Below are 14,023 nucleotides of genomic sequence, written 5' to 3'. Positions count from 1 at the left end.
AATTCTTCCACAGGGTAGAATTTTACGTAGCGTTTCAACCTTAACGATGCCTAACAGATTCTCCCTCTTTCTGCTTAAACTTATGGATTCGTGAGACTGTATTATGAGCTATCCCTCTTTGAGGGAATTCCTTGATAAACTCGTCAAATAACTCTTGATTTAAAATATCTACATTCAATAGATTCAAACTAGGTGGTGGCATCCTCCTCTAGGTTAACCCAAATCTTGCAAAATGTGTGGAAAAGTCTAGTACTTCCTCAACCTTGATGACACACAAAAAGGTTTTTCACGTGATCCTTTGGATCCCTATTTCTAGAATATTTCTTGTTAACCCATTTTTGGACTTGAGAAGGTCTGATCCTCCGGTGATCTACCATCCTAAACATAGGATCCTCTATTCCTCCTCTATAAGCCCTTTCTGGCCTGGGATATGGTACATGTTCCTCCCCTAGGGGTGCTCCTAATTCATAGTTTTTTATTGGTCTAGCAAGTGTTCATTCTTTTGATTGGCTTTCGTTCTTGTTGTGGTGCTTCCATCCTAATTGGATTTAGCGTTCTTGTCCTACTCTCTTCCTTGTATTTGGCAATGGAGTGGTGGTTTTGGTGGTGCTTCTAGCCCTGACACGACCTGATATCCACTCTCTTTTGTGTTAACGTTTGGTACTGCAAACCATTCGAGCCACAGGTGAAAGGATAGTGGTGATGCTTGTTAGTTCTGAGGGTTGGGTAGTGGTTGTTTATTTGATTGTGTTGTGGTGTCGTAATCATCTGAGAAGGGATTTGTAGACTTTCTTGGGGTTTTTATGGGATTTTGCTTCCCTATCAAAGCTTGTGCCATCAGTTCTGGAGTTATCACTCTCCCTACATCATCTACGTGAATTGGCTCGTATTCTTGTCCGTACTTATCGACAAAAATAATATGGTTTCCTGTTATGGATTCATATGAAAACAAGTACATGATTTTGTCCATGCTTAACTCGTTCACATGGGGCTCCATGCAATGGTAGTAAGAGGTGACTCTTCCTTCCTCATGCTTGTAAATCCCAATGTTTTCATGAATCATTGCCATTCTCTCCATTCTCTTGTCATGAATGTAGTAGACTCCAAAAAGAGTGACTTTAGGAGGTATCTCTCGAGTCTCCATGACCATCTTCCCTTTTGCTACATTGTCTCCATATGAATTGTACTTTTAAGGGTTTTTGATAATGAGATAGTGGTTTTCCTCCTCATCGTGAAGCCTATCACCATTGTCAGTTACCATGATTACTGCTAATACTCTCATTGGCCATTCTTCAATACAAATTCATTCACTTCCTCAAGCATTAGCATACATCAGGGACCCATGGTCATTGGTTCCCTTAAGATTGCAATGTATTTTGGCATGTTTAAGGGTTTTTGAGAGGTGCTACCCCACACGGTCCCTTGCTATTGGAAACTTCCAAGTTGTTGGTTAGCCATCCACTGATATGATCCTTCGGAAGAGGTGTCTGTACCACTGCCCTCTTCTATTGGTGCTAAGAGATCTATCCTTGCTTGATTTACACTCTCTTCTGTTGACACTAAGCTAACTTGATCTTCGATAACTTTGTGTTCTCTTTGAATACACCCATTAGGAAAAATATGAACCCTCTAAGGGCCCTTTGGGATTAAGGTTAATTAGAGGCCAGGCAACAGGAAGAGGGTGGTGGACACACTCTATACCCTCAAAAAAGTAGGGGGACAAGGTAGCCTTACACCTCTTAATGGCCTCTTACCTAGTGAGAAGGTAAGGGAGGTGGCTAGGGGAAAGGGATGGGGGTGGGGGGGGGGGACCACTTTGACCTCTTTTCCCCCACTTTTTGGCCCGGATTTAAAAACACACTAAAAATTTCAAATTTCAAGTTTTTTCTCCTTTAAAGGTCTCCAAACCTATTTCATTGCCAAAAAGTATTTTTGACCTCCAAAAGTAAAAAACGTGCACTAAAGAATCCAAAGAATTGATTTTTTTTTCAAAACAATTCAAAACATCATTTTCCACTCTCCAAAGTCTTTCCAAACCTATTCTATAGCTAAAAAGTGATTTTCTCTCTCTACAAACCCTTTTCCAAGCTCTCCATTGCTGCAACAACCACATGCACCCCCTACAGTCCAACATTATCTCTCTGTTAGATTTCTCCCACTTCCATTGTAGCACCAAGCAAGCTCCTCCCCCGCATAGTTTCACACCAAGCTAGCTCCTCTCCCTTCTCTCACCTCCATTACAACACAAAAAAAGATTCTACTCCTTCTACTTTCATTCACTCACACTACATGGAAACCTCTACTCCTGAAGGTGGCAAAGTATGTGCTCACATGACTTGCATACCACAACAACATGAGGTGTGAATGGTGTGTGGGCATTGCAAGGATTCTCTCCAACATAAAGATAGAATGGTAAGAAAACTACCCTTGTAGCTTACATTCAAAGCTTAACATCATCTCCATCTTTAAGTTTATCATGCGGAAGAGAATTAACCTCTTTATGGCTTTTAAAGCTTCACACCTCATAACACTGGGTAGTGCTATTTTATTGATGACTTTGGTGCGCCATCTATAGCTGTGTAGCATGTGATTGAGTCTCACAATGCAAGTAAGTTGTGTTATCTATGAAGAGTCGTCAAAGATTTTTCTTATAATTTATTCTCTGTATAGTTGTCATTAGATTATTAGAATGATATCATTTTGTACTTTATAACTTTGTGCTCACTTAATTTGTTGTTTACTTTTACAGAGTCAACTTGTTTTGAGAGGACATGAGCAAGCAACCATGTGCAGAGATGGAAATCACTGTATTGTTGGTCCGTGAGGAACCTTTCAATACCATGTTAAAAGGTTTTGATAAGAATAGTAGGATTTTTGTAGAATCTTGAACCAATAGGTACTCTCTAAGATCTCTTAGAAAAGCCATCCATAAAGTACTACTATCTTCCCTAGCATTATAGACACACAAATACTCAAGTGTACATGAATCTCTAGATGAGGAAGACAAATACTTGTGAGAGAAGCCTAACAACAACAACATTGTCTCCGTTTGTAATTATTTTCATGAGGCTGAATTCCTCTATAAATGCAATATAAATATGTTTTTTTGTTAAACGGTGTCGCATTGAGTGAGAGTATTTAATTTAGATTACTGGTGTTTCATACAGATTTGAGAAATATTGTTGACCTTTATGGATATTTTGATTTTCCTATAAGATGTTTCAAGTCTCAAGTCTTAATCTCTCCACCATGAAGAAATTCAAGTAATATTTTTAATGAATATTCTTATCAAAGTGGATAATAACCTTTGTCAATATGTCCTCATTTGGGGATATTGAATATATATCATTAGCAACGTTTCACAAGTTGAGAAAGCTAAACTCTTGCTTTTCAACATGTTATTGTTTCCATACTATGCCTATGCCAAGCTTAACTTAGAGAAATGAAAACTTGAGATGGAGGTGTCGATGTATAGGGGTGACTTATTATTGATTCGTCTTTCATCATACATATATTATAAAACCTTTGAGTTTCCATATTTTTGAGTAGTGTTGACAAGTTTTTGGTATCAAATCTTCTTAAATATCCCTATTCATTAGCTATTGGTAGCCATTTCTCTGGTATTGCTAAAGATAATACCAATAGCTATCACCTTGTGAGCTTAATTGTTAAATTGTTGATTGGATTTTTACTATGTATCTCATTTGGATAGAGAAAGTGTAAATATAAATTATAGATACATGCATTGTTAACATAGAAGATATGTACCACTCCAGCCTATGTAAACTGCTAATCAAGAAACCTTTGGTTGGATACTATAACAATAGGGGTCACATGTGGTTTCAAATACCAAAGAAACGGCTTAACCGAAACATTCCCAACAACACGAGGTGGACACAAGGAAGTAAAAATTGGCTCCTTGTTTGGTCGATTTCATCAAACACTGATTTTAAAGCCCTAAGGACCCTCAACAAGAGGGGCCACCACGGCACCCAAAATGGCCAAACAGGGACCCTGTTTGGCCATTTTTCATCCTTGTGGTCCCTCTTGTTGAGGGTCCCTAGGGCTTTAAAATGAAAAATAGGGACATATTTTAGTTGTTTGCCCGTGCCTTTACCAAGACATTCCCAAGAACAGAGCGTGGACACAAGGAAGTAAACAATGGCTCATTGTTTGATTGATTTCTAGGGGGATTTGTGAGCTTTGAACACATAGCAAAATAGGGGGGGGGGGGGGGGGGGGGGGGGGGGGGGGGCATTCTTGCTCTCTGTACATCTAACACCACACGTTGTAACATGCTCATACACCTAAATTTTGCTTTTTTTTTTCCCATGTAAAGGCCCCCAGGGTCCTCAACAAGAGTGGCCACAAGGGCGTGCGGAATGCCCATCCAAGACCCCTGGATGGGCATTTTGCACGCCCTTGTGGCCACTCTTGCCAAGAGCCCAAGGGGTCTTTACATGGCAAAAAAATTGCAAAATCTAGGTGTATGAGCATGATACAAGGTTTAGGTTGATGAGCATGATACAAGGTTTAGGTATTTGCCATTTGGGGGGGGGGGGGGGGGGGGGGAGTTTGCTATGAATACATCAAACTGCACACTTCTATCTCATGGCCATGCATAAAAAAGAATGTATTTGCCATTTTAAGGCCCCAGGGACCCTCAACAAGAGGGGCCACAAGGATGCGCAGAATGGCTATCCACGGTCCTTGGATGGCCATTCTGCACGTCCTTGTGGCCCCTCTTGTTGAGGGTCCCTAAGGCCTTAAAATGGCAAAGACAAGCTTATTTTTGATTCGTAGCCATGTTTTCAACAGCTTCTAGCTTCCAATCGACTCCAAATCTGTCTAGGCTTGTCTCACATGAAAGTGTTCATCTCATCGTGCTCTTTGACCATTGTGTGATGCGAAAAAATCATATCTTGCTCGCATTCTCCAAAAATCAATGTGCAATTTGGCAATTTCTAAAACAGGCTCCAGCGAGTATTCAAACCATGGAATCTAGAAATACTTAAAGAACCAGTGTTTTTCATTGTGTTAAGGATTGTATAACCTATGTACAAAAATTTCCCAAAATCTCACCCTAACACCTTCAAAAGTGGCTTCCAAGGAGTGCCCTCGGTCAAAATTTGAAACAGAAGGAAAAATTTAAAATAACCAAAATCTCCTTCAAAAAAACGTTATTGCTAAAAATTTGAAAATATTCCCCCCTTGAACTTCCCACAACGATAGAAATCAAAGAGTTCAAGGAGAGGTATGGTGTCACAAGTGCATGGTAGGAATCTCATTGAGGTTTATTCCATCAAGATCTCTTGTACTTTATCATGTCTTCTCATGTACAATCTTCCCAAAAGAAAACCAAATTTACACTTTAAATGACTACAAATCTTATTTAACTTATCAAACAATCTAAAACATGGTAGACCTAGAGTGCTCTTACACATCAACAACAAAAAAGTCCAAATTTCTTCTCATTAACTTTGATAAACATACATTCATGAACAACTTCCAAGGGGTAGTGCGGTCATAGTTCTTCCATACATTCAATGACATGGTATGCTCATGGGGTGACCTATCACATAAAATCTTTGGTGGGGGTGTCCTAATGTTAGGAAAGGGTGTGTTGCTGATGAAAAGCTATTGTATTGTCCTAGTAGTTATCTCTCCATGTTAGCATAATGATTTTTGGTGTAGTGAGAGCCACATTGCTTGAGGAGAGCTTTGTGCCACCGTAAAAGCTTTATGTTATCCCAGTTTCTTGAGACATTCTTGCAAACAATGCCACTCAACTAGCATAGTAAGAGGTCACCTTGTATCATGACGCATTAGAGACATATTCTTCAAACAAAAACATGTATGACTTCAACATTTGCAAGCTGTATACTAAAGACACTAGTTAAGTATATGTTGTACAAATTTGCAAGTATTTCCATCCAACTGGGAATAAACAATCCTAAAATATACATTAGGATGAGATTACCCACCTCTAATAAGCATGGATTTGAAGCACCTACCTGCAAGATGTAACAAAGAAGGTTGTTTTAGAGGAAAAGTGGTACACTTGACCTCTCTAACTTGCAGTCTTTCACTATTTGTGCACAAAAGCAACCTTTATGCCAAGCACTACAAAACAAGTAGAGGCAACACCTTAGACGTCAAAGTCTATGATAAGAAGAACACTACCGAAAGTAAGAAGTATATTGTTACCTTTCACCAAGTGGTGTTTCTTTCAAATATGTGATGGTATTGACAAGCTTCATAATGTACACATCTTTTTCCTGCAATTGTTGTTGGAGGTTTCAACCTCCCTCTTCGAAGAGGCAATACTTTCTTGTAATGCCACTATTTTGAGCTAAAGAGCTTAACATTCGTGCATCCATGAATGCAAAGAAGCACCTGCATCCATACACAACCAATTGCAATAGCCTAACAAGCTTAATTCTCCCCTCCCAAGATATTGAAGAACCATCAACATTCGTCTCACTGACGGTACGACGTTTTTGGGATGACCTCTGCTCACCCTCACGTGCGGCCTTCGATGCAAACATCATGGACAAGAAAATATGTATGATTTTGTTGTGTGGAGTACATGGTGGTGGAGGCATATGATTTGTGATGTCCGTGAGCACCATGGTAGCTGTTGTGTGAGGAATCGAAGGATGAAAAGAGAGAGGGGGGAGGGAGAGGGAGGAACATGGGAGGAGAGAAGGGGACAGGGGGGGAGAGGGAGAGAAAGGGGAGGAGGAGAGAAGGGGACAAGGAGGGAGAGAGGAGGGAGGAGGAGGAGAGAAGGAGACAAGGAGGGAGAGAGGAGGGAGGAGGAGGAGAGAACAAAAGTTTTTTTTTTTGGAGTTTTTTTTTTGAAAAATTGGACTTTCAGTGCTTGTAGGTGTAAAAAAAGGTCAAAAAATAATTTTTTGATATGTATATATGCTGGGGGGAGTTTTAAGTAAAAAATAACTAAAAATAACTTGTCAAATTTTGGCTCTTAGTGACCTACGTTTTTGTTGATATGGCCACACCCTTTACTCCCTTCACTTTCAAAAAGCTAGAGAGAGAAAGTGACCTCCTAGGTCCACATCCTACATGTGTCTAAAAAAAAGCTACTAAAAAACTACCTTCTTGAACGTCCTTATCCCCTTAACCCTACACAACATTAGCCTTAATCCCTAAAAATTAGGATTCCTTACAAGGTCCATGCAAAGTTCATACTTCTCCTAATGCTTCCGGATCTCAAATTCATCAAATTATTTATAAAAACAACTATCAACCCAAATCTCTTACCTTAGAAGTCTGCTTGCAGTTGTTCCTTTTTCCTTATTTTCTTCCAAGTTGCTTTTCAAACTGGTAGAGTACTTTGCAATTTCAATTAATTAGCAACTTGCAAGATCCTTGGTTCTAGCTATCTGTACAAAACTTTGACTTCAATTCTTTTTCAAATAAAAAATCCTCACTTATAACTGTATATAAAGACAAGATCCTTATATGAGTTTCAAACCCTGATCTGATAAGAAAAATGGAATTCTAGGATAATAAGAAAGGCTCTTGAAGAAGCATATTTCCAATATGAGCACTAAAAATTGGTCTGTAAATATCATACGCGTATGATGTCTAATTTTTGAGAATTGACTTAAACTAGAACCATGCACTCTCATTGATGTTTTTAGTCCAAATCTATGCTCACTTTGAAGTTCTAACCTCTGTAGGTAGGTCAATCTCTTCTATGTAGGCCTTGGTCACTGTCTGCTTCTCCAAGAGGTTAACTAGGTCCAAATTGATCCAAATTGGGTGAAACTTGGTCCTTAAGCTTGCTTTGAGGTGTTTAACGCCTTGGTAAGCTTGTTGGCAATTTTGGTCACTAAATATTCCCATGAGACATCATACGCATATGATGTCAGTCAAAATGGAGTGAATTTCATTCTAGAGGATCTCCACCACTCAAGAAACTTACTACCGCAGAATGTAAATTTGAACACCTATTGTGCTAGATGTGGTAAAATCAAGCATTCACTTTTCTCAAATCCACCGTCTATTGGTCTGTCTTAGCCTTAAATTGCTTCAAAGTCAATGGTACTTGGCGTATTTGTTCCTTAGATGCTCTTCAACACCTATTGTGCTAGATGTGGTCGAATCAAGCATCCACTTTTCTCAAATCCACCGTTATTGGTCTCTATTAGCCTTAAATTGCTTCAATGTCAATGGTACTTGGCCTATTTACTCCTTAGATGCTCTTAATCACAATGGTTCACAAAAAGGTGCCATTTAACCCAAAAGTTGGCCTCTCAGACATCATCAGCGTATGATGTCTAGATGGTTAGATTGAATTTTTATTTCTTTCCTAGGTGCCCCTTGATGTGTACAATATGCACAAGTACTCACAACAAAATTTGGATATATCAAAATTGCACCACCTTATCACCAGTTTTTGCCAAGAAACTTCTTGAAAAGAGTAAAACTTCCTCAATACTCAGTTCATATGCCCAAATGAGATGAAACTTGGTGCATGTGCTCTATATAATAAGTAGACTATGGGTGTCAAGTCAAATGCCCAATTTGATTGTCAGACCTTTGAGACATCATATGCCTATGATGTCTACTGGGGAGACTTGGTCCAAAACTCAAGCATACGTATCCCCAAGTCTTCAACACTTCTTCCAAAGCACTCTCACAAATTTTCAATGCAACAATATGCATTGAATCACAAGTCTTTTGGGACCAAATTTTGGTCAAAACCTTAGTCCCAAGGTGTACTTAGGGTAAAACACCCCTTTAGAACACATTGGTGCATTTTGTTTTGTCAAATTTGGTCGCCTGCTAGGCCCTAAGACATCATATGCGTATGATGTCTACACATGAAAAATTACAGATTTCTCATTTAGATCTCTTGCATATGTGTTCTTTTATGCCCAACATCACTCAACCATGCATAATGTCTACTGAAGCTTGTTTATTGCAAGTAATCTCTAAAAACAATCTTTTTAGAGATTATAAATGCAAGCAAGCATACAAGAACAATCATATGTCCTATCTACAACTACTCCTACTCATCATGTGGGATTTTGCAATCATGGGTAGAAACACACTTTACTGCCACACACGGACTAGTAAGCACTTTCATACCACCACAACCACTCGAACACCAACAATCACAACTATTTCAAATTAACTAGAATTTTCTATTGCAAAAGACCCAGCGAGACACACGCTCCCTAAAACCTCTCTAAAATTGGAAGAGTCGTACTCCCGGATCCTACCTAGACTAAAATAGCAAGACTCCGCTGAACCAGAGGAACTCTCATCTCGTAGGACTAGTCTAAGGTCACCTACCTAGGAATCTCGTCCTCGACAACGACGCCAATGTTGAGGGAGCGAATCACACCACCTATAAAGTACATGCAACACTAACTAGATCAACATAATGTCAATCGAGGACACACAGATGACATAGTAGGTGCACAAGGGCAATCTCTTTAGCTTGTCAGTCTATGACCATCCCACACATACAACACTCTGGAAGGCCAACTAAACCACAATCAAGAATCTCACTACTCTCAACTACACAACCCAACCCACATACACACAAACGGAAGAAAAATCACCAAACATACCAAAATTGCTCAAAACTCAAGGAGCACCATCTCCTCACTAAGATACAGCTGTCCACAAAGCCTCTACACCAAAAACCCTCACTCTAAAGCCATTTGCAAAAAACGCATATGAAGATAGAGATTTTGGAAGTGCCCAAAACTAAAAGTTATGAATTTAAATGTGTAGCTTATATCGCTATGATTCTAACCACTACTTGCACACATAAAACAGACATCATTTGATATACTTACGACCGCAAATAGCTCGTAGATGCATTAGCGATATTGTGCTGTGACACGTACATGGTGGGAACAAATGCTACAAGATCTATCTTGCAACATTTTAGATACATAGAAGCAGTCACCACCAATGTGATCCAATTGGAGGACAACTTAATGATTTGAGGATAAAGAGTGTCTATTGAGCCTAAATCTACTAGCTTGCAAGCATGGGGGCATGAGATAATGACCATAAGACCTATTGCTAAAGAGCCAAAGATATATGAGATGACTTTAACAGATCTCACCAAGGCCATTCAAGAAAGTCTTAGAGACAATCTTGCTCCACAACAAAGCCATATGTATCCAAGAAGGGAGCAACAATGGTGCTCAGATTGCTATGGTCCGCATAGTACCAGTGAGTGCCCTACTTTTAGAGTAAAATTTAATGGGAATTGCAATGCATCTGGGAGGTAAGATGAAGTAGATTCTCCTTTCAAGGAACTTCATGTTGGCAGCCATGTGGTTGAACCATGGTGCCCCTTAGATAGCATCCTCATGTTGGAGAGGAGAGATGAAAAAGTCTTCTTTGTCGACATAGCTTTGGACATGGAGCCTCAACTTCCCAATCAAGGGAGTAACGGAGGCCCGCTATCCCTTGAAAGCAGTGTCAGCCGTCACAGCGTCTCCCATCGAATAACATATTCTTACTTTATCGTTAGAAAGTACTATGGAAAAAAGTATCAATAGCTCCACTTTTTTAACTTGGGGAAAAAAGCATTGGTTCTTTCTTTCTACTATCTCATTATTATTTCACACCCTAGCTAGATCCTATATCTAGGGTAACTTCCAGTATATATATATTCTATGTATTTTTCATATTTTTATTATATTTCTTTTTAATAGCTACTAGGAGGAATCAAATCCTAGTGGGACACTAGCTTGCATGATTTTCAAAGATACATCTATTTTAATGCATTATTGCAAGGATGATTACAAAAATTTGTCAAGGAGCAATGCCATGCTTTCATATTGCATGAGGTGTCCATTGGAATCAAATGAAAGTCTAGGCTAAGGGGATCACAAGAAGACTTTTATTGCCAGAAATGTATCCTATTTTGATGATGTTTTTACACAAGATTCCAATCAAAATTAGGAAAAGTATATAAAAATGTGGTTGTAGCTTATGAGCTGAATTTCATGTCCCTATATTTACTTTTTTATTTGGAGCCACGGTTGAGGAGATATGCTCAAAATGGTGGATCCCAGTCTGCCCACATCATGCAAGGACAACCCACTTCAAACTTTGCCAGTTCCTGTTCACACTGGCTCTTCTCTTTCTTGTGTAACCCTTGGGGGCCTTCACCTATAAAAGGAGACCTCTTCTTCCTTGAAAACCATTTAACAGGGAGTGAGATGATTCATGCCAAATTAGCATTTAGCCCTACGCTTGCCTTTGAGGAAGGCTAGCTAAACTTGAAAGCATCCTTATAAACATCAACTCTAGTCAATCAAGACTGAAGTCTTCAATCTCTTGCCATCTTCATCAAATTGGAAAATACTCTCAAAGGGGTTGATAAGTAAGGTGTTTTTTTCTTTGTTATTTTGTTGAATTTTTGTTTTTCATCTCCAAGCCCAAACTATACCTCCATGTCTTCTACTACTTCTACCTCTATACGTATCTCCATCTCTCGTGTGTCCTAATTGTATCTCTTGAAGGCATTCAAGCAACAACACTCTATCAACAACCTTCTTGTGAAGAAATACTAGTGCACAAGGTACATCTCTCCCCGCTACAGGTACATCTCTCCCCAAAGTATCCTTATTGCCTACGGGCAAGAATAGGGCTTGGGAGGGAAACTTCTCTTCTCTTCACTTCTCTCATATCTACATTTTGCACATATCCTAGATGAACAATCCACATGATGTGAATTTTTATCGCTTCCACTCTGTGCGATCTATAACAATTAACGTATGGATTAATCATAAAATATACTTTCAACAACATATAGTGTTTTTCTTTGGCCCAAAAAAGCTCAATGAAATACTTCTTTCACCGCATCCCATCATACTACCCCTTATAGACTATAACTTTTCTTTTGACATAAGTGTAGTTATCTTCCTATGAACCAAGAGGATTTGTACACACAATTAATCCAAATCACTAGACAAAACATATATATTATGGTAAGCACAAAACTTCAATTCCAAAGAACAATTTGTAGCTTGTTTGGTCGGCAAAGATCGAATGCCATCAACTCATTTATTAACCCTTTCATATTATCCATGTACAATACGACCATAGCATTGATGTTTTCATCTTTGTGTTGTTTTGATATGCACTTTTGTGTTATTTCTTTGTGTGTGTGAGTGCAAGAGAGAAAGAGTGGGGCTTCTTTGATTGCATTTCTTTCCAAACTCTAGACTTCATGGCATCTATGGTATAACTCCTTCATATAGTTTTTGGAGTTCTCTCACAAACTCTCACAGCCAAAAGCCCGGTGCTTTCCTCTCAAGACCGTAGACTTCTCGACATATTTTTGGTGAACCCTATGCGAATCTGCCAGGGTGAGAGTTTGTGGGTAATCATGGGTGATCATGTGGAGCAACATGGTATGCATTTTGACCCAACAACAATGAAAATGTTTCAAGAATTTGCAATGTTCATGCAACAACAACATGCCACTGAAATAAGGGAGATTTCAACAATCAAAGCCATACAAGCGGTCGTCAACTTAGTATCCAACCCTTGAAGTCCGATGGAGAACATGAGTCTTATTTCCCACTCCATGGCCGCCTTTGCACTCTCCTCTGTTGCCTGCTCTATCTACTTGTGCAATCTGTTTTCCTCCTCCTCGGTAAGTCTTGATGTTGTGGCCTCTTCTTGTGCTGGGGATGGATCTTCAATAGTTGTGGCTTCCCTAGTCTCTGGTAGCTCCACGGCTACCCCGCCGGTTTCTTCTTGCTGAACCTCTGTATCTTTTATCATTTTGTCTTGAAGATCTTGGAGCTGCTTTCGGAGGGCCTCATTCTCCGCTCTCAGTGCTTGGTTCTATGATGTAAGTAATTGTTCTGCAGCCAATGAGCCCTCCGCAATGTGCAATCTCTGCACTTGCTCTAGCCGCAATTCTCTTTGCAATCTCCAGACTTGATCTTCCAGAACGGGGACTATTGCTCCCTCTAGCTCTACTCCTACTCTGCTAGGTCTTGGTGTGGATCTAAGCCTTAGGATTGTTCTCTCCTGCAGCTCCATCCTTTCTCGTAGCTCAATGAGCTCATCCTTTGTAGCTTCCAACTCATCTTCAATTCTTTCTTTGGCTTCTTGTGCACTGGCCACATCTCTTGAAGCATGAGCAAGTTGGAGGATTAGTCCATCTCTTTCATTTTTTGCTTCCAAGAGAGATGCCTTGAGGTACTTTGATTCTTTTAGTGCACTCTCATATTTTGTTTCCAGCTCATCTTCTCTATTTTCCACTTCTTCTTTGCTGTCCCTCATTGTCTTTGATTAGGCTTTGATCTGCTGCAATAGTTGATGCACTTTCTGGATATCTCTTTCATCCTCATCTTCAAGCTCAAGTGCTCTTTCTACTACAGTCTCCTTTAGCTTCAACTCATCCTTTGCCTTCTCAGGTACTAACCTTTGCTCTCTGTCTAATCTATTCTTGGTCCTCCTCTCCGTTCTTCTTGTGCTAAGGCAATGCCATACACAACCTTGAGGGCCTCTTCTTGAGTATATCCTGTGTCTATTAGAGCATCATATTGCTCTTTCTTCTCTTGAACTGGATCCGTTGTCTTCTCCTCTTGCTGTATTTTGGGCTTTTCTAGCACATCCACTTCAACTTCAGTAGTCGTCTCCTCCACTATCTTTTCCTTTCCTTTAGGACTTGGCTCCTCTGCCTTGCCCTTGCCCTTGTCACCTCTTTTTAATTCAGCTTTAAGGTGTCGAACTTCTGCTTCAGTGTATGGCTCTACTGGTTGCTGCTCCAAGATAGCTTGATTCTTCATAAGCCTTGATATATTGATCATATTGATCAATATTTGGTCTTGTTGAGCTGGCTTCGACTTTTGTTGGGTCTGGTACCCACTTTTCCTCAAAATATCCTTTTAAAGCTCGCTCGGCTCTTCAATCAGCCTCTCCATTCTGGCGGCTTTCTGGCTCTTAGTTTGTTTTGGAGCGGGTTTCTTCTTGGTCTTCTTCTTGAGGGGCTCGTCTTCTT

This window comes from Adiantum capillus-veneris, chromosome 16 (assembly GCF_014529385.1).
Source record: "Adiantum capillus-veneris isolate H3 chromosome 16, ASM1452938v2, whole genome shotgun sequence".
Taxonomy (NCBI): domain Eukaryota; kingdom Viridiplantae; phylum Streptophyta; class Polypodiopsida; order Polypodiales; family Pteridaceae; genus Adiantum; species Adiantum capillus-veneris.
The sequence above is the reverse complement of the archived record's forward strand: the minus strand, read 5'-3'. Positions refer to the sequence as shown.